Source organism: Cryptomeria japonica, chromosome 2, assembly GCF_030272615.1.
Source record: "Cryptomeria japonica chromosome 2, Sugi_1.0, whole genome shotgun sequence".
Taxonomy (NCBI): Eukaryota; Viridiplantae; Streptophyta; class Pinopsida; order Cupressales; family Cupressaceae; genus Cryptomeria; species Cryptomeria japonica.
The window spans coordinates 402,702,217-402,722,786 of record NC_081406.1 but is presented as its reverse complement, the minus strand read 5'-3'; positions in this window follow the sequence as shown (position 1 = coordinate 402,722,786).

The following is a 20,570-nucleotide window of genomic DNA, read 5'->3' as shown; positions in this document are numbered from 1 at the left end:
GTTGCTTTGCCAATGTTTCTTCTCTTTCAATTGCAAGTTGTTCTTGTTTGTTTTTATATTCATCTTGTTGTTGGCTAGAAGATGTGTCCTCTTGTAGAGTAACTTGGCCATACCCTAAGCCTGATTTGTCTGTAGCTTGCTGAGTATGAGGTTGGATAGGTTCCAAGATTCCTTATTTTCTTTTTCCTACAGGATCTGTTCTAGTGTATCCCATTTTTTTAAGGATGTTAAATCCTTTTCCATATTTTTCTATAGGTATTCTCACATGGTTGATCTTTTGTTGGACTTCTTCATCCTTGTATAGCCACTGTAGCACATCTTTATCTTCTGTTTCCTCTGATAAGGTCCCAGCACTAACAAATTTTCCATCAAATATTTGAAGATGTTTCACAATTGGTTGTTGTTTAGAGTTTGATGGTTTTCCATAGGACTTAGGAGAAAGTGGTAACTGTGATAGTGAATATTCTTCATTCCCTCGATCTCTTAGCTTCATTTGTTTTTCCATACTTGACAAAATTGAGGCAAATTATTTTTCTTTGGATAGTGTGTTTGAAGACATTGCCTCCTTATTATGAGGAACAATGACCTCTTGAGATGGTTTTAGATTACTACAGTACTGGAATGGATTTGAATATGCTGAGATCGTGATTTCCTGCCCATTGTATTGAAATTTCAGGCACTAATGATATGTTGACAGAATAACTTATATGTCATGTATCCAAGGTCTTCCCAAGAGTATGTTGTATGATAGATCCAAGTCTAGAACTAGACAGGTTGTGTCTTTCTATAAAGGTCCCACTCTGATGGGTAATATCACAATTCCTTTAGAGGGATACTCTTCTTCATCATATGCTTTGATTGTGATCTTTTTCTAGGGATCCACTGCATCTTAAAAATAACCTAGAGCATGGACAAGACTCAATGAGAAAATGTTAAAGGAAACTCCCCCATCTATTAGGACATGTTTAACGCGCGTCTTATGAATAAGGACTTCAACATACAAGGGAGTGTTATGGGGATGTTGCAAGGACATGTCATCTTCTTCGATGAATGAGATAATAAGTGAGGTGTTGTGAGGTGTCCCACCATGGTTTAGAACTGATCTATATCAAGATCTTTGGACATAGTTGTATCTACTAATGCTCTTTCAAGAATTTGTTTGTGTGTGGGTGAAAGATTTAAAAGTTCTAAGATGGATATTTTCACAAGAGTTTTCTGTAGTTGATCCTCTAGACTGTATTATTTTGAAGTGGAGGATGTGTTAGTTGTAGGACCCGACAAAACAACTTTGGCTTTTCTTCTTGTGATAGCATGAGCAGGTTCTTGATGTTGTTTCTCTTTAACTACAATCACATTTACCACATTATCATATGCATGAGCATAGTTCACCTTTGCTTTCCCCTTACCATTATGTGTTGTTAATGATTCACCCTTCTCATAGTTTGGAAGTGGATTTTTGAAAGCTGTATGAGATTCATTTGACATATGTCCATCCACAGTTATCACTCCATTATCAATCAAGTCTTGGATGACATGTTTCAACCACTGACAATTTCCGTGTGGTGTCCCTTGTTTTGATAGAAATCGCAATAATGGTTGTCATTCCATCAAGAGGGTTTCACTTGAGGTTCAAAGTTTCTTCCCTCTTGCCAAGTAATCAATTTGTTTGAGAGAAGCGTCTTTAATCCTGACCCAAATGGTTCACCAATGTTTGTAAATTTCCTTCAAAAAAAATTGTTGAAAGTTGATTTTTGGTGATTATTATTTTGTTGAGCCGTTGTTGAGTGACTTAAAAAATTGAAAACCGGTTGCTTTGGTTTTACATTGTTGTTATCCACTATCCCATCATTGACAACATTTCAATTTCTATTCCAAAATTTTGGCTTATCATTGTTGTTGTTAGCATTGTTGTTAGGAGGATTAACTCCTTTGTTTAGCTTCAACTCACCTTTCTTTACCATAGCTTCCTCCTTTCTAATTCTATTATCAATCATTTTGTCAAAATTTTGATGGCATTGCATTTTTAGATGATAGCTCATTTGTTCATTTAGGTTGTCGATGAATATGTCCATTTTCTCATATTATGGCACCGTACGAGGATATCATGAAGCTAACCATCTTCATCTCTGTAGAAACGTCATGAAAGGTTCTCCACTCTTTTGTTTAGTATTACATAGGTCTAGCATTGTGACCTCATGTTGAATGTTGTAAGAGTATTGTGAAACAAACTTATCCACCAATTCTACAAATGATCTAATTCTAGGTGGAAGTTTGGAGAACCATTCCATAGCTAGTCCACTTAAGATATTTGGAAATAATCTCATTAGGTATGTATCCTCATGTGCAAAATCCATACTCATTGTGCAAAATTATTGTATATGATCTTGGGGATCAATGCTTCCATTATATTTATCATATCTAGGAGTTTCACAACCTCTAGGAAATGGTATCATGTTTAGATTTCTGTTGAACTAGTACGAATAGATTTCTAGGACCGAGTATCTTCTAACAGTTCCTCTCTACATATATTGAGTTTGTGTTTGCAACATTTGTATTTGCTGTGTAAGAGATGTGATAGGATTAACAACATGATTTATTCTTGTATAACCATGAGTTTGCATTCTAGTATGATCTTGATCTCTTCTCATATCATCTCGACTCTTTCTTGTGTCCTCATTAGATTTAGCCTTGTTGAGAATTTCTATGTCATCTCTTTTGGGAACGAAAGTTTCCTCATTAGTTCTTGTGTTATTAGGAATTGATGTGTCATCCTTTTTATGACCTGAAATCTCCTCATGTCATTTGTTATCATAGAAAGGGTCACTTCTCTTTTGTCCTAAATTTCTCACATCAAAATCTTGCGGGAGTGTAGCACCAAATTTTGCTAACATTAGGAAGTATTTTACTTTTTCTCCCTCCAATATTTTCTCCTTAAATTTATCGAATTTAGGATCTTGTTTGATTTATCTGATACTTTGATCTCTTACCTCTTCTTCTTGTATTTCATTTTTGTGTTCCATGTTCCTATAATCTTCATTTATTTCAAAAGTTTCGGTTTTCATTTCTGCGATCCTTTGTCTCCGCACTCTAGTTAAAATAGGCATACATGTGTGTTGAATATTGTGCAAGGATTCAATTGTCTAAGAGCTGTTTCAATAAGTGACCAACTGTCAATGTAGATATGATAGAGTAATATGACACGAAAAGATAATTCAAGTATTTGTAGATTTTTAAGTTTTCAATCTCAGTTGGAGTGCGATGATGATGATTTTGATAAGACCAAGTCCAATAGGAATGATATATCTTATGATGTGGGACAAGGTTATCCTGACCAAATATTATAGTTTTGTGATAGAGGGTGATAGATCCCGATGAGAAACTATGTTTTGAGTGATTAGTTTATCAAAGAAGGTGATGATGCACTTTGAGATGTTAGATCTTGAACTTGTTGAAGATGAATACTTGAAAATCTTAGGGTGTCTAGTTCTAGAATTCGATTTGACAGAAGATAACTTGACCAAGCGAACCAAGAAGACAACCAGAGCACAAAATGATAGATATCAGGTGTTTATGCTCTCACTATAAATTGACCAAAAAAAATGAGAAATCTGGGAAAAGACATGCATGAAGACAACTCTGGACTGACAGAGACAGAAATTCATATGCCAATTTACACAGTCCCAGATGACAATTCATATAGACCCATATGATAAAATAGGAATCTCGTACGACAATTTCTAAAGAACCAGATGACAACTGATAACACAAAATCTATTGCTAATCTAACTAGTACAGAAATTACCACTGAACAGGATGATAAACTAGCTTCCTTGTATGACTGAGGACAGAGTAGAGACAAAATTTTGACTTTGAAAGATATTTGATCAATGATGTTTGATGTTTTGATTATGTTTTCCAGTTTTAAATGTCCGAGTTTCTATTTCAGGGATGAAAACATAGCAAATACACGATATGATAAGTGACCTCAAGAACAACATGCTAAATCCTAAGGAAGTTGGCTGAGAGAAAACCTTTGCTTGCAAACTTAGGTACACACCCAATAGCTAATCAGAATACAACCGCTGAGTCTCACGCAATGGATTCTTAAAATCATATTATCTGACTCCAAATGCTAATGGGGGCATGATATGGCAAGTGCCTTGGGAGAGTTACTATCTCTCTTGCACAAAGATTATCCCCCTTTCTAAGGTGAATCAGGTAGCTTCTATCTTAGAGTTCGTAGTAAGGATTTCAATTTGGAATTACCCCTTGCAGTCACGCAAGTGCGATTGAGGCCTATATCCCAACAAGGTACCGAAACAAGAAGTAGTCACACAAGCGTGATTGAGACCGTGAGGCCCTACTAAATGTCCGATATGGGAGATCTCAAAAGGGAAAAATCAAATAGTCCCATACTCTAAGACTTTAATCTCGGGAGGCCTATTTTTTAGAGTGAGTCGGAAAGCTTAGGTCTAGCTATACTCACTTGGTTTGTTCTCAGAGGGTAATTACTTTTTCCCACTATGATAGGCCCACTAAAGGTATTCAAATATCAAACATAGAAGTGCTTCAAGGGTCGGGATTTTTGATTGTCCAAATGGACAAGAGCATACTCTCCTACCTTTTAGACAACTTCTCAAGCATAGAAAACAAGGTGTTCATTAATCAATAGCAATTTAAGTGTGCCTAGAAAACTTTAAGAAGACACATAGTTTGGTTGAGCTTCCTTTAGGCAACCTACAAAACAAATACATTAGTAATGATGTTGTTTTGGAGTAACTGATTCTTTGGCAAGTGTAATATTTGACAATCATCCTGCAAAAACTAGTTAGGCTACCATAAAACTAACAAACAGACCAGGGTTAGTATTAGTGATCCAAATTTAAGCATAAAAAACCCTAAAATGCAATATGTTTTGAAAACCCAGAAGTAGAAAATTGTACGAGTATCTTCACCTGATAGTACGAGTATTCCCACATATCCGTACAAGTGCACAAAGAAACTCGTATGGTTTTGTAAAGGTACTCGTACGATATTTTGAAGCAAATACGGCTAGAAACCTGTGAGATGGAAGATTTGATGATGAGAGAGGCCAAAAATGAGATTTTTTGCCCCACGGTGGGCGCCAAAATGTCGTGAGTGTGAAGTATGATACCTGCAGCTACAACACAAACACTCAATAGATCATTACAAGCATGGTTAGCAAATTGAAATTAAATGAAAGATAAACCATGACAAAGCGACCTATTGCCTCCTAAGAGATGCGAGTGTGGATTTTGTATGAGATCTAGATGAGCAATCCCAGTGACTTGACTACACCAAGATGAAGGAATTAAAATGATATGATGTGCAAGCTAAATGAATGCATGATTAAACTAGATTTATCAAAGAAGTTAATTATGCTAATGATATGCATTAAATTGTGCTAAATTATTATGCAATTAAACTAAATGAGATTGATTATTCTATATGATAAACAATTATGCTAGAATATGATCAAATTAAGCTAGATCTAAGATACAATTGCCTATAATAACAATTCTTAAATGTGATGAGATGGGATCCTTTGTGCTCCAAAATGGGGGATATTTATAGGATTTCCAAGGCCAGGGGTGAGGTGGAATGAATCAACGATAAAGATTGAGTTTGAAGATATCAAGGATCAAATTGGAGGAGGTTGGAGGGAGGGACACTTGTCATCTCTATGGTGACAAGTGTCAAGGAGCCTTTCTCATAAGAGGGAAAGTGTCCAAGGGAGGAGACATGTAGCATATGTGCCATGTGTCTCAAGGGGAGAATATCCACCCCAAATGATGTTAGGATAAGGAGGCTAGGATGTGAAAGTTGAGATAGGGCTAGTTAAACCCAGGGTTAGGTGGAATGGGTTAGGTTAGGGGATGGTTAGGTTAGGTGGCTAGAAGTTAGGAGGCATGTGGGAAATTTGAATTTAAAAATTCAAATAATAGGAAAAGGCTAATTGACTTTCAACAATCTATAAATTGATTTGTTTTAATTAATTAAGGGATTAGAAGAAATGAGTTAAATGGGGGAGGATTAATTAATTCAGATTAATTAATCAAAGGGGACTATTGAAATGAACTTATTAAATAAATCCTTAGATTTATTAATAAACAGGTAAATGGGGAATTTAATCAAATTGCTAATGAATTCAATTAAATTGGCAAGGGGGATTAATTAAATAATTGCTTATTTAATTAATTATCTTCAAACCATTTTTAGGTGTATACACTATCTAATACAATTATATTTGTAAGGAATAACTAGATCATAACCTTAACATATCCCTTCAAAACTAGAATCTATTATTTCCTACAATCTTGGTACAAGCACAATGAAACATGAGTTTAAGAATATAATATAAAATAGGTTAAAATTAAAAAGATCAATTCTTCTTCATTAATTAACTCTACTAACTTATTCAATTCTAGCATTGATGCACAAAATTCTAATATAATAATCATTGAGAAGCATATACTAATCATCTTTATTATCTCATTTATTGACCCATCCATTAAAAGTTATTTTTTTTAATATTTAAACCATGCCAACCAAATATTCTATACACACTTTATGTACATGCCAAGTGGCAAAGTTGGACCATTACGAAGGGTGGCTAAACCCCTCGAGGACTCAATAACCTCCTTTCCACTTTGAGTAAACATTCGAGGTTCGTTGACCTCTAAGTTTATTCACTAGGATGAAAAGAGAATGCAAAACTATATGATATTAAGAAATGAATGTATTTTAACCATAAAACTTGAAAGGACTAGTCACTGAGACCGTTTAGTAGACTCTATATTCTCTCTATCGAGGACATATATGTAGGTATAGGACAATAGTGTGACACACAAGTGTCCCATACGAATGAGGTACAAAAGTTCATACAAAAATTGCAAAGTGACTAGAACCCAAAATTTTATATATTGGATGCTATGAAAAACATAAAATGATACTAAACAGAATGAAACACACTAATAAAAGGATTAAAATGATGAAAAGGAAAGATCACAAAGGTCCATCAAATGCAGCCTCCAACCAACACAACACTTTCCTTTTCCAATCCTTCACACAAATGAATGAAGACAAAAATATCGGGCCTATGATTTAGAGGTTTGCCACAACCAACCCCCATTTTGGTGTTTCAACCTCCATGAAAAAACCAAGATTGATTGATTGATAATTAATAACATAGATACAATAAAGGAAATGTCACAAATACTTTGCTATCAGATAGATAATTAAATGAACAATATAACAAGCAAGAGAGGAAGAACTTCCCTTCAACACCAAGAAGCTAAATCTTGCTAGAATGAAGACAAGAGAAAATTTGTCAAGCGAATGAAGATTCTACAATGGTAGTAGCATAATGAATGAATGAAATATAGTGGGTAAGATGCAAAAAAAAAACTATGAAAATGCTAGAAAGTGTACAAGATTCAAAATATTTATTAGAAACCTAGAGATAACCTTGAAATGAATATAAAAAGGCAAGATAAAGGGGACTAGAAGACATCCCAACATTGGTGGTCACAAATGGAGGAAATACACTACAAAATTATTAGGTGTAATGCCCCAATGGCCACCTTTGTTATGAATATTCACCAGACTAATGTGTGGTGTGCAGACGTCTCTGTGATGCATGTGTTTGTGAATGTATTAGTCCAAATTGTTTGGAAGTCAGGAAAAAATAGAGGACAAAGTAGACTGAGCAAGCAAGTGAGGTGGAGTGTTGATCATCTTCTTTGATTCGATTTAAAGTGGAGGTTCCATGTGACAAGGAATTATGTGGGGTGCAATTTATGACATTACATTTTGTCCCCACTTTAGCAAGCATACAAAAAGGGGATGCAACGTAAAGTAGAAAGAGAGTTGAGACAATTATATAGAAACACAAAAGGAAATCAAATTTTTCTATGCATGTGGCGTTACCCTAGGGAAGAAACTTAACTCAAACCTTCACAGAATAGTGCCATGCTATATCATCACAAAAATGTTAGCTACAGACAAACATGTTAGATGAAAAGTAAAAATTTGGATATAAAAAAGATTATTAAAAAAAAAAGATTCCAAGATAATGATCACTGAGATTATAAAATCATTAGATGGTGTTGGTGTGGGTAGAAAATTGTGTTATGCTACATAGTCATATGAATAGATAACATGTGACTGCTACAAACTACATTATAGGACAACCACAAAAAAGATACAATATTAATAAGATAGTGGTTTGGCCCCCACAAAGGCAATAAGTAAGATAAAATATCTTAGATAAATATGATAATAAAATGTAGATATAAATAAATGAATATATTACCCATTTTTTTATTTTATGCTAAAACATGTTTGATTCCATTTTATTTTTTTCATTTTTGCTAATTTTCTTAAGGGTCCTAAGTATGTCATGTTTTGAGTCCTAAAATTTAAGGATTTTTTTCTCACATGTGCTATAAACATGGAAGGAAGTTTCTATGATTGGAAGAGGTAAAGAGCATTTTGGTAACATGAGGAGAGATTATAGGGAAATTTGATGACTTGACCAGCTGGCTGAGTAGATCTAGGAGGAGGTTGAAGAATTCTTCAAACAATTGAGAAAATTTAGGAGGGTAGTTTTTATTGGGTCCCAAATCAACAGATCCTAAATCCTAGAGAAATATCCATTGACTCATAAACAAATCTAGGATCGGGTTTGGCCAACAAACAAGATTCAACACTAAGGCTGCAATCTTTTACTCTTTAGGCTCTGCAAGACATAGGTGGGTATCCCTATAGCAATGTTATACAACATTTTGGCTTTACATAAACAAACATTGCATTGTACAGTAGATGCTTTCAATGAAAATATACCAAGGAAAGTATAATGAACTACAAATTCTGGCTTGAACCTTAGCTTGTATCACTTTGCTTGCATTGAAATATGGCTCTAATCTACTCTACTCCTAATGTAGAAAGGCTAAAAAAATGAAGTATACAAGGTGAAATAAGAATGTGAAATCGATCCTAAAACTTAGAAAATTATCACTAGTGTCTATTCAGGGGGAATACAGAGTCAAACAATAGGCTTAAAGACAAACAATATCATGGTATCAAAATTAAGATCCAATACTAAACATTCAAGACTTGCTTAAAATGCTTAGATTGAGAATGCATCCACAACTTCCTCACAATATCTCTTACACAAATACTATAGTCTTCAAGATAGAATTTAATTCACTTTACTTGAAATGAAACCTATCAAGGAACATACATTCTCCATTAGAGAAGACAATTTGAACATGTCATTAACATAACAACTCATACAACTCAATACAAGAGATATGAACAAGAAAAATGAATGTAATCTTTATTGATTTTCAGAATAAAATTGATACATTCATGATAGATTTCTATGCTCACTAAATCTGCAAAAGACTAACTGTCATTATATTAGTTCAAATCTCTCCTAGTACATGCTAATACAAATTTTGGAATCCTTCTTCTTGGCACTGAATTCCCTTTTATAACACAAGGGAGAAAAACAAGCCTCGAGACAAGAAGACACGTGTCAAAAGTACAATGCATTACAATCCGCCCTAAGGCCTTTTGTCCTTGTTACCCCATGTGCACTCTTCTCTATTGCATTAAATGTGGGGGGCTTGAGAGGACATCATCCTAGAAGCTTTGGATTGCAGGTCTGCAAAAATGCCTTCTCACTAGTACTTAAACGTCTTCTTCTGTCAGGATCTACAGTACATCTTGGCGTCTGGTAGCAGGTAACCTAGAGAATGGTCTTTGGTGATAGAGTACTTCCATCAATCCTCCTCAAAATTAGCAACCTACACAAAAATTATAGTAACAAAAAAGAAGGATTATGACTAATCCTCTCCCTCAATATGTTCTTCTTCTAAGGAGCAGTACTTTCTATGCAAGGCTTCTATCTCGTCCAATGGCCAAGAAAAATCCCTCAAACCCTACAACTTATTTATTGCTTCCCTTGTTTTGTGGGATGACAAAGTTGCGGCCTCCAAAGTAAATATATGGTACATGAAATCCACCTCCATGGTCTTATCAATAATATTATAATATGATTCACTATGAGCCAGATCAGTAGCCAAGGAAGTCAAAACTGTATTTATGGCATCTTGGAAGCCTTGCTTCCACTCTTCTAAGCCTTTGATTTGTCCTTCACTTGTCAAAATTGTGGGGATATCCCACTTTTTTAATATTTAAAAAGAATCAATCATTTTAACTAGTGCCTTCTTTTCATCCTCAATGTTAGGCAATTCTTTAATCAATAAATTATAATTCTTCCAAGTCACCCTTACAATTTGGGGTGGAGAGGCTACATTTTTTTACCATCAACATGACCTCCTTTAAGTCCTGACCCTTTGGCATCTAGGTGGTCCTAATAGGCTAAAAGAAAGAAAAAATTTCATCCAGCTGATTAAGGAGCTGTGAAGTCAAAGAATATGAGGTGTGCACCTCGCTCAATTTTTCAATAATTTTTCCTAACACCTGCAAAATTGAAACCTTCCTAATCTCAAAATAATTCTTGTTGGCCTCATCCTTTTCCTTTTGGAGCTCTTCCTTTAATTTCTCAAGATCCTTAGGTTTAGACCCTTCTGCAGTCCCTCTATCTTTCTCAGCCAATTCCATTTTCACCCTTACATTTTAAATGAATAGTTTGCCATGGTCTTGGTTGAGGGCTACATGCTTGTTTGTCGAAATTTCATGTCGTTTGGACTCCTCCTTTGCTACCAACTTTGCAAAATGTGTAGCATGGAAAGTGATCATTGATGCCTCCACAGATGATGTGTCAGCAAGAGTCCTGATTATTGCATCTACAACCCTTTGTTCTACCCCAAATAACACCATTTGTTTCTTTGTACTGGGGGCCCTTGACCAAATTGAGAAATATTTTATACTTGGATTTACTCCTGATCCATACTCACCAAATTCTTGAGCATAAACGGGGTCCTTTTTCCTAATGACATAGTGAAGGAGGAAAATCTTCTCTAGGTCCTACCCAGGGATAAGAAAATTGTCACTTTTTTTGACAAGTTCCCTTCCCTCTTGAGGGGTGCACCTAATGGTTTCTTTGTCAAAACTCTAAAGTTCTTCTTCAGACAGGTCTTTCAACTTCTCCCTCATCTAGAATGACTTAAACTCTGGGGTGTTGACAAAATCATCATCATACATGAAATGCATGGAATAAATAATCCTTTCGTTCGTTGTCTCCTCAACTTTGATAGTGCTTTGGATTAAAGACCTATCATGGTGTAAAGTGGAAAATTGGATCATCACAACTCCCCACCTAGGAGAGAGAAAGGAAGCCACTAGGATGATTTTCACTTGGAAAGACTTTACATTCAAAAGAGGTTCTTGAATCCACTAGATCCAAATCCAAGGGAAACAAGGAAGTGAATTCCAAGTGGATTGCAAGGGTTGAAGTGTGATTTACCCTCTTTTGGAAATAAGAAAGTTGACATGTTGACTATGTAGGAAAGAGAGATAAAATAAGTGAAATGAGGGGCTACCAGTTCAGGATCGCACTGTAACTTCAGATCTGAGATATCTAGACTGGTACAAATCTACCCTGTGAATTTGAGGAAAAGTTGTCAGGACTGTGCTAAAATTGTCCACGGTCCTCCGAAAAATCCACAAAATGAAAAGGGTTTCTCGATCTCTGTAAATGAAGCCCAAACCTACAATTATAACTATGCACTTACAACCTACACACATAAAAGAGGGGAATAAGGGTTGTGGATAAGGGTTTGCCTCAACCAAACCCTAGTTGAGGAATCAACCTTGAAAGAAATTAATTGCAAATGCTCAGTAAACAATGGAAATGTATACCTTGTAGATCTGCAATTCGTCGATAATGGTTGCTTTTCTTATGTAATCACAAATGTTGTATGCAATGGCATGTAACATAACAAAACCCTAACACACACATATGCTTGCAAATGAATGTTGTAAATGTTGCTCCAATGGATGAATTTAGAAGACACATGAAGAAGAAGACTTGATGAATGCTTGAAGACTCAAATGATTGAACTTCAACAATTGTGTATATTTCTTCCTTTGTCTCTTTTGTATCACCCATTCATGTATATGCAAATGAGAGGACCAAATCCCTTTTATACATGCCTCAAAGAATTAATTTATCTCACCAAAGGTCGACATCAGGGAAGTTTTAAATCCCAAAATGTAGATAGGACCGAAGGGCCTATCTTGGGACCACCCTAAGAGAGGGGGACATGGACACAACACCCTTGTCCTAGGGGGGACAGGGGTGCCATGCCCCTATCCTAGGGAGGACAGGAGCACCACACCCTTGTCCTACCCTATCTTGGGGTCTGGATAGGGTCCCGAGGTCATCTCAGGGCTTTAACCAAGAGAGGTTCAAGGTGGAAATGTTGGGAGAGAAGTCCTGGTTGGGAAGGAAGATGTTGTCACCAAGGTGAGGACCTGAAATATGGTTAAAATTGCTAGGGTTTCAATTTTATGACACTACACATGGTCCACAAAAACTTTTGTTGCTTCATCCTCCTAGAAAGTATCTCTTGGGGGAGAAGGTGGTCTAATGTTAGTATCAAAATTTGGCTCAATGACCTCAACAAAATCAGACCTTCCCCTTCTCTACCTTTCTTACTAGTTCTAATGCAAGGGCTTCATGTGATAGTGTAAACTTTGAGGGAGAAACCTATGAAGATTCTCCTGTGAGAATTTCCTTCCCCTTTGATTTGGAAGGCTCATAAGATGGCCTTTCCTCTTGTCCTTCCTCTTCTTGTTCTTCTACCTGCTACCCTATCCTTATTTTCAACTTAGATGCAAGGATCTCATCATAATTTGCTATCATACTTATCGTCCTTCCAAGCTCATTTTTCAAATTAGAATAAAAACCCTTGAAACTTGGGTCCTTTTCCCTTCTTTCCCTCTCCAATTTCTTTAAATACTCCCACTTCCCTTTCCTTTGAGTAGCTTCAACTGGGCCAACATTTCTCATGTAATCTTCCTTCTCATTAAATTGATGAGAATAACCCCTGACCTTGAGCCTCCAAGTTCTCAAATTATTCATATATCCCTCAGGATCAAAATTTCTGGCTCGGCCAACTTTGAGCTTGTAATTGCTTGTTATGAAGTTTTGTACCTACTCAAGTGTGTTGGAGCCTATAGAGAGATCCTCAAAAACTATAGTCCTAGGGAGGTGTTGTCCCTTCCTTGTATCTCGAACCATCTCCCTTTTTGTCCATAATATTTGCCACATGAATTCAATAAAGGCGAGTCTTGGGAGGACTATAAATGTGAGAACATGAGGGGTTTGAGGGAACCCATAGATTCTAATTACTGCACAATCAGGATAGAAGAAAAAGTCACCAAAATTATGAGAGAATGCCCCTTCAGGATATTCAATATTCTTAATCCGGGCATCTTTCTTCTCAAAACCTTCATAATGTGAAGGGGCATCCATGGCATTCCGACTCCCATCATCCTCAGGACCTTCATGACAAAATAATCACTGAATACTTTGTAGTCTACAAATTTGGAACCCTCGTCCTAGATTTGAGTCCATCTTTGGACTGGCTACCTTTCCCCTAACCTTGGGTCACATTTCTTTATTTGCAAAGCATCATTCCACTCTGTTATGTTTTAAAACAACAACATGTAGAATATCAAAGAGTAATTTTTGAATTTCAAGTTTTCCCTTTGATCTCTAGCTGGCATTATCCTATCATGCAACTGGTCCTCTAAGTATGAAACAAAATCATAGAATTCAGTGGTTTCCAAAAATTAAATTCTTGCTGCCATGACTAAGTACTCAGTTGGGATCCTAGTCAGACCACAATCCTCCCCCATCACTTGACATATGTCATAATAGGTCCTGACAAAATAATCTTCAAAGAGTTTAATCTCAAATGGCTCCTTTTTTGAATAAAAAAGGTACCCCATGGCATTCTTGTACATCTTCTTCAAATGCAAGGGCATAATATTTCCCCTGTAAAGCTTTGTCCTGGCTGCATAGTCTCCCTACAACCTGTTCTTGTTGATCTTAATCAATGCAATCTTGTCCAGGTCAAAACATTCCACAATGGCCTCCTTCCTTACATCCAACAGAACGAATCCATTGGCATCCTTCACTATCATGCTCTCAGGATGGTAATGCCAGACCAACTCTCTAATTAGCAATGGCTCTACAAACACATTGGGGACAACAAGCTTCCCCAAGTTAAGGTTCTAGGGGTTTGAAACTGGGGTAGTTTTGTCTCTGTTTCCACAGAAGAAATGGAAGATATCTCACCCTCTCTCAGTGGTGTGGGCATCTCTGTATTAGCAGCTTTTGTCTCCAAAATTGCCCTTGTAATTTTCCATCATGTTGGAGCCTTTGAACATCTCCAGAAGGTCCTGACTGAGACTATGGGGTTCCTTCTTCTTCCTCTACTCCTCAGCCTCCAACTTTTCTGCCAATTTTGGGTGAATTCTTCTAAGGTTTTAGCTAACATAGAAGTAGAGGGGGCCTCCTTTGCCTACTCTTGCTGAGCTTCTGATGGGTTTGTATGGGTAGAGGGAGAGGGCTCTATTTTAGTAGTTTGTTCAGATGATGTTGTTGTTGCAGATGCAACCTTCTTTGTAGGATCTCTTCTCCATTTAGGTTTTGGAGCTTCTTCTTGAGAGTTAGACCCTCCTTCATGCGAGCTTTCTGTAATTGGGGCTGCCTGTAGAGAGGATTGGGCTGATGACTCCTTGGGGGTAGTCTTTCTTCTTTTTTGGGTCAGTTTTCTGGCCTTGGGAGTAGGATTGGAATCCTTAGAAGGCTTGCTATCAGATGAATCAACAACAATCCTCCTAAAAACCCTCTTCCTTTTTGTTTTTTTCAACATCTTGTTGAGGAGGATTACTTGGTTCAGCTTGGGGGCTTTGGGCAACAATCAGAGGGTTCTTCTCCCCAGCATGTTTATCAACAATAGCACAGATAGGTGGAACAGTTGCCAAAGGAATGGTATGGGTAATTTCAAGCTGAGTGGGCTTTGTTCCAGCTTGGGAAGACTCTTGGGATGTAGTAGGGGCAACATTCTTGGTTGGGGATACCATTGTTATGTTCAAAACATAAAAACCTATGAAGAGGATCCCTTTCTTCTAATCCTAGGGCAAGAACTACTAAATTCTCAAGCAAATACCTCTAAACTATTCTATAAAAGCACTGAGGAAGATGAAAAGGCTCAACTTATGGTTTTCATTGCAAATGGGTGTTGCAGGTAGCCTGGAAACACTCTTGATTGCTTTGATTGCTTTAGTTCTCCTTTTTCTCTTTTCTTCACTCTTTGATCATAGGGTGAATTGAAAATGCACTTTGAATTCTGCCTTTATTTTCTCAGATGAATCACCATTAATTCATTCGTGCGAGCTTCGACAGGCTAGTAGCCTTCAAGATTTAAACATGACCATTGATCTTCCAAAGGATGACTTTGATCTTGCATTGACATATTTGACCACTGACATGGCTTCCTCCTTTTATTAATATTCCACCCTGGATAGCCTAAGTCTTCATCTTTTCCATATCTGTGAAAAATTAACCCACGTGGGATAGGGAGATCCTCATACTTTGTTATCTTTTGGTATCCCGCGAGGGCCTCAAGGTATCCTTTACCTTGGCATGGGATATCAAGAATCACTATTCCCTTGTTGCCTTATCATCCCACAATATCCCTTTTATACTACTACACACCCTGCGGGGTAGCGGGGCTTCAATGTTTCTCTTTGTTTCTCCATCTGATAGTGCTTCCCTTTTATTCCCAAGACACTCGCAGGATAGCGGGGAAAGAAACAACGCTCTACCTCACAACCCTGCACCACACTATTTGGATGCCTATTAATCCCACAAGAAACACCTTCTAAGGGGTTCAAGCTTTTGCCCACTGTCCTATGATGCACAACTCCTCCGCTTTCCTATTTATTTTCTTTTGCAAAACTTACCCCTCGTGGGATAACGAGGTAGCATTTCTTTTCTTTGAAGAAGTCATCCCGTGAAGTCCTCACTTTATTATTTCTACCATCGCAAGATGGCAGGGTTAACACTTTACTAGTTCCCGCTACCCGGCAACAACACTTTCCTTATTTCCATCTCCTTGTGAGGAAGTGGGGCATCATTTTCCTCAATCTTGCTATCCCGCGATACATTCTGCTACCCAATTGCTGACCCACAGGATACACACTTTTGACTTTGAAGCACTTCCTGCAATTGCTCGGCCTTTAGAAGCTAACAAATTTTGACTTATGGGATAGTGAGGAAGGACTTGCACACACATCCTGCTATCCCGCACTGCCTTAGGACACAAAGAAAACTTAAGTGAAGAAATTAGCATGTGGTAACCTTCTATGGGTAAAGTGGTCATGCACGAGGCCTCTCTAGGGGATTATTTAAAAACTTTATGCCTCAGGAATTTTAGATCACTTAGGAACATAATGAAAAATTGAAAGACTTGCTATGACTGGTGACTTCTGACACACGGGGCTGGTAAACAAATAACGAAGAACCCTTTTGACGATGACTTAAAACATGAGCACCAAAAAACGCAGGTCAACTACAAAACATAACATGGCTCGAGAGAACAAAGGGAAAATGCAACAGGACAAAAACCCTTTAAAAACCTAAACCCTAGGGACTGAGAATAATAGGCAAGGCACAGTAAAAACCAATTTTTAACATTTCTAACAGTTTGAAGACTTCATCTCCAGGAGGAGGTTGAAGACTTCTTCAAATAGTTGAGGAAATTTAGGGGGTGGTTTTTACCACTTCCAAGTCCTTTCCCAAGCATCTAGGAGTTGATTAAAGAGCCTAATCAATATGGTAACAGTTGGGAAGGACTTTTCTTTATAAAAACCACTTTTTGGAGTTAATTTGAAGGCTAAAAATAGAAACAAACAACTTGGACACCCAAGGAGGATTGACCAAGCAAAATCAATGTAACACATATCCTTCTTGTCATTTATTTCTCAACATATGTTCCTTTGTTGTACAAAGTTTTTGCAGCTATAAATCTCAACCTTAGGCTTCATTTTCAAGTTAGGTCTTGCTGCTCTAGGCTTGTTATGTAACCTGAAACAGGTTCTTTCTTTCCTATTGTGTATTGTAACTCATATTCAGATATGTACATCTGTTGTAAGCACCTTTTTTATTAATAAAGCAAGTGTTTACCTTCTCTAATCTTTATTTTGTGTGCAACATGGATGAATGATGTTTTTGTAGTGATTTATATGTCAATTCTTTAATATGTCTTTCTTCCTGCAATAAATTCATGTAGAAATAACATGTTTTATACAAGTTATAATTTGTGTTATGGCTTTCATCATTTCTTAGTTGTGAAAATTATCTCTTTTCATTCTATGAAGTCTGAAATATGAACCTTACTATGAAACAATGATGTATAAATATGTGGATCTTGAGTTGTGTGAGATAAATCTTGTTTTTGAGATAGATTGTGTGTTAAAACAAAATGCTTAGGTTTGAAAACTAATTTGGTGCATCACCACTAGTTGTAGGTTTCATTTTATGTAATCCCTTTTCCCAACAAGCAAGTAGTTTAGGTGATAGTTCCAATAAGAGATAGCTTTGTTTGGAGATTCACTCCAAGTTTTGGACAACCCACATGCCTAGGAGTGTTTCCATGTTTCAATAGATTGTTGTACTCCAAGTTTAGTAGGGTTAAAATCTTATTTATAACAATAGATATGATAGCCCCACCTTAACATGGTATGTGTTACATAGAGAGTACAATTCATTCTAAGGAGAAGGAATTATTTGTCATGGTAACATAATGAGATGTCTCCATGGAATGCTACCTTGGAATAGATAGTACGTGATACCCACAACATCAACAAAAACACATGGAGGGACAAGAGGATTTGATTATTTGGTATCAATAGAACAACAAGGGTGGATTATTAGAAGGAGTGATCCATTGAGACCAACCTTTGAGGAAAGAGCATGAAAACACCCACCTAAGATTCCAAAGTGAGAGAATGTGGGACCAAATATCTTGATCAAAATTGCTACCAAAAAGAAGGTGAAATGAGTTCTTTGCATCCCTCTCACAAATATAACATTTGTTACGAAATGCAAATCCCCTTTTACAAATATTATCAATGGTCATCACTTTATTCTGAGTAAGAAGCAAAAAAAATATTTAATTTTAGGTATTAGCTTCGGAACCCACAACAAGGCCTAGAACAAGGGAGGAGAATACTTGCCAAGATACTAGAAAGAGGCACTAGAAACACAAAACTTCCTTTTAGACAAACAATTCCAAACCATATGGTCCTTTGAAGGACATGGAGGGATATTCAAAAAAAAGAGAGCATGGTTTGTAAGACAAAAAGAGAAAGATTGACACGAGAAAGATCTTTCCACCTACCATCAACAATGCAGTTAGCCAAGTAGCAACAAAACCTCCTAATGCATCCTTCCTTGAAGGGAGATACCTAAGAAATGTCGTTGAGAGGCCAATTCCCAAACCACCAATCATACCAAAAGTGAATATTGCAACCATTGTGAAGGCACCATATTAGAACTTTAGAAGCATAAATCTAGATCTCAATATTTCTAGAGGGTAGAGCCCAAATGGGCTTTGAGTTGATAATTTAATTATAGCATTGTTAATTGTATCCAGGCTACACAATTTCATCCTTTCCTAGGTGTCACTTTTGTATTTTGGCCTCTTGTACCTTTATTTTATTTTGATTCTACTCACACCCACCTAAATTCAACATCCTATGTACTTGTGTGGAATCGTGTTCAAATTTGAGTCCTGGTTTGCATGACTAGGACACCCCAGGCACCATGGTCCCAAGACCAGGATGTCCTAGGCACCATGGTCCTCCCAAAAGGGGCCCAAATTTGGACCCCACAATAGTCACATTTTAGGGGTGGGAAAACATTTTCCATTTCCTCCTCCATCAAAATTTTAAACATATTTTGTGTAGTTAGGTATAAAAGAAAGTCTAACCCCTCATTTTGGGAGATCTATCCCTCTACAAGTTTCCAATTGCACTTTTGCAAATTCAAGTGAACAAGCAATCAAGCATCATCAAAGCAATGAAGGAGAGGTCAACGTTCAAATTTCAAGCATTCATGATGGAATCCATGATCAAGACTTTATGAAGATGTCCTACATGACATTATCAACCTTGGCATGAGGACTTCAATGCATGATTCATCAAGGTATCAAGTTCCAATTCAAGCATGTCAAATTTAGATCTAGCCTTGTCCTCAAAAGACAAGTTTTTTACTTCAGTCAATTTCATTATCAGGTTTAATTTCAATTCAATTAAAGGGTTAATTCCAAACCTGAGGTTTGACCTAAGTCAAACCCCCATCAAAAACACCATTTTCCTTCTTTCTATGTGTAGGTGAAAGATCCAAGAGCCACAGGTGGAGATTCCAGCAAAGAAGGTGATAACTATTAGTTATGACTTTTGTAAAGATGAAAATCAGAAGACTAGGTTGATAATTGCCACATTGTCTTGAGAATTTCTAGAGATCTTCTGGGAATAGATTCTATGCGACATCTTGATTTTGAAAGATTCTAATCTGTCTACATCTAACATTGGGGACTAGGTCTCTAATTGCCACATGGTCCTGTGCTTTTGGACCAAATTTTCTATCATAGGTGCTCCTCTGTTTCTTTGTCTTAGACTTAACTCCATCTCTGTAGCCTATTGTTATTTTTCTATCATTCACCCTAGATCTAGCTTTCAAATTACACTCTCTCAATTGCATATTCAATTAAACATAAGGAACAAAATTCAATCAATTTTAAATTCTCTTCTCAACATAATTGAGGTTGGATCTATTGAATTCAATCTCCTTTTAGTGTTTTGTATGGAAATAAGTGGGTTTCCTAGTTTACATTTTCTTAGCTTGTGGATGCCCTTGCTCCATTTTCATTCATTACATTTTGTTGAACCTGACATTGTGCTTGCATTAATTCTGATTTTCATTTTCAAATCTAATATGTATGCATTTAATCAGATCATATTTACACTCATATGACAAGAACCCTAATTTATTTTTATAAAATTGACTTGTGGGTTGCATAATTTTTTTATATATATGTTCAAATATAATTGTTATGGCATGTCATTTTCAGATTTAGAGATATTTCATAAATCAACTTTCTTTATTCATTGGTTAATTAATCATTTTACAAGGAAATTATATTATTTAATCATACATATAGCTTGCATTACAAAAAATATTGTGATTTCAAATATTTGCATTCAATATTTCCTTCTTTGTACATGAGTTTAGTTACCCTTTCACCTACAACCAATATTCCAATGAGGAGAAGTTATAGACATAAGGATTCCTGAAGTTTAAAGACCAAGGATATGGAGCCCAAGTTGACTTACCTATTCCACATGAGTGTCGGTACTTCTTCTAATCCCATACAAGACATACCTAACATCATGGAGACTCATTCACTCCACACTTCTCATGATGATGATAACTCACTAATTAGGGTTATTGGTTACCAATTGGGGAAACTTAACAATGAGTTAAATAAGCTTCAACA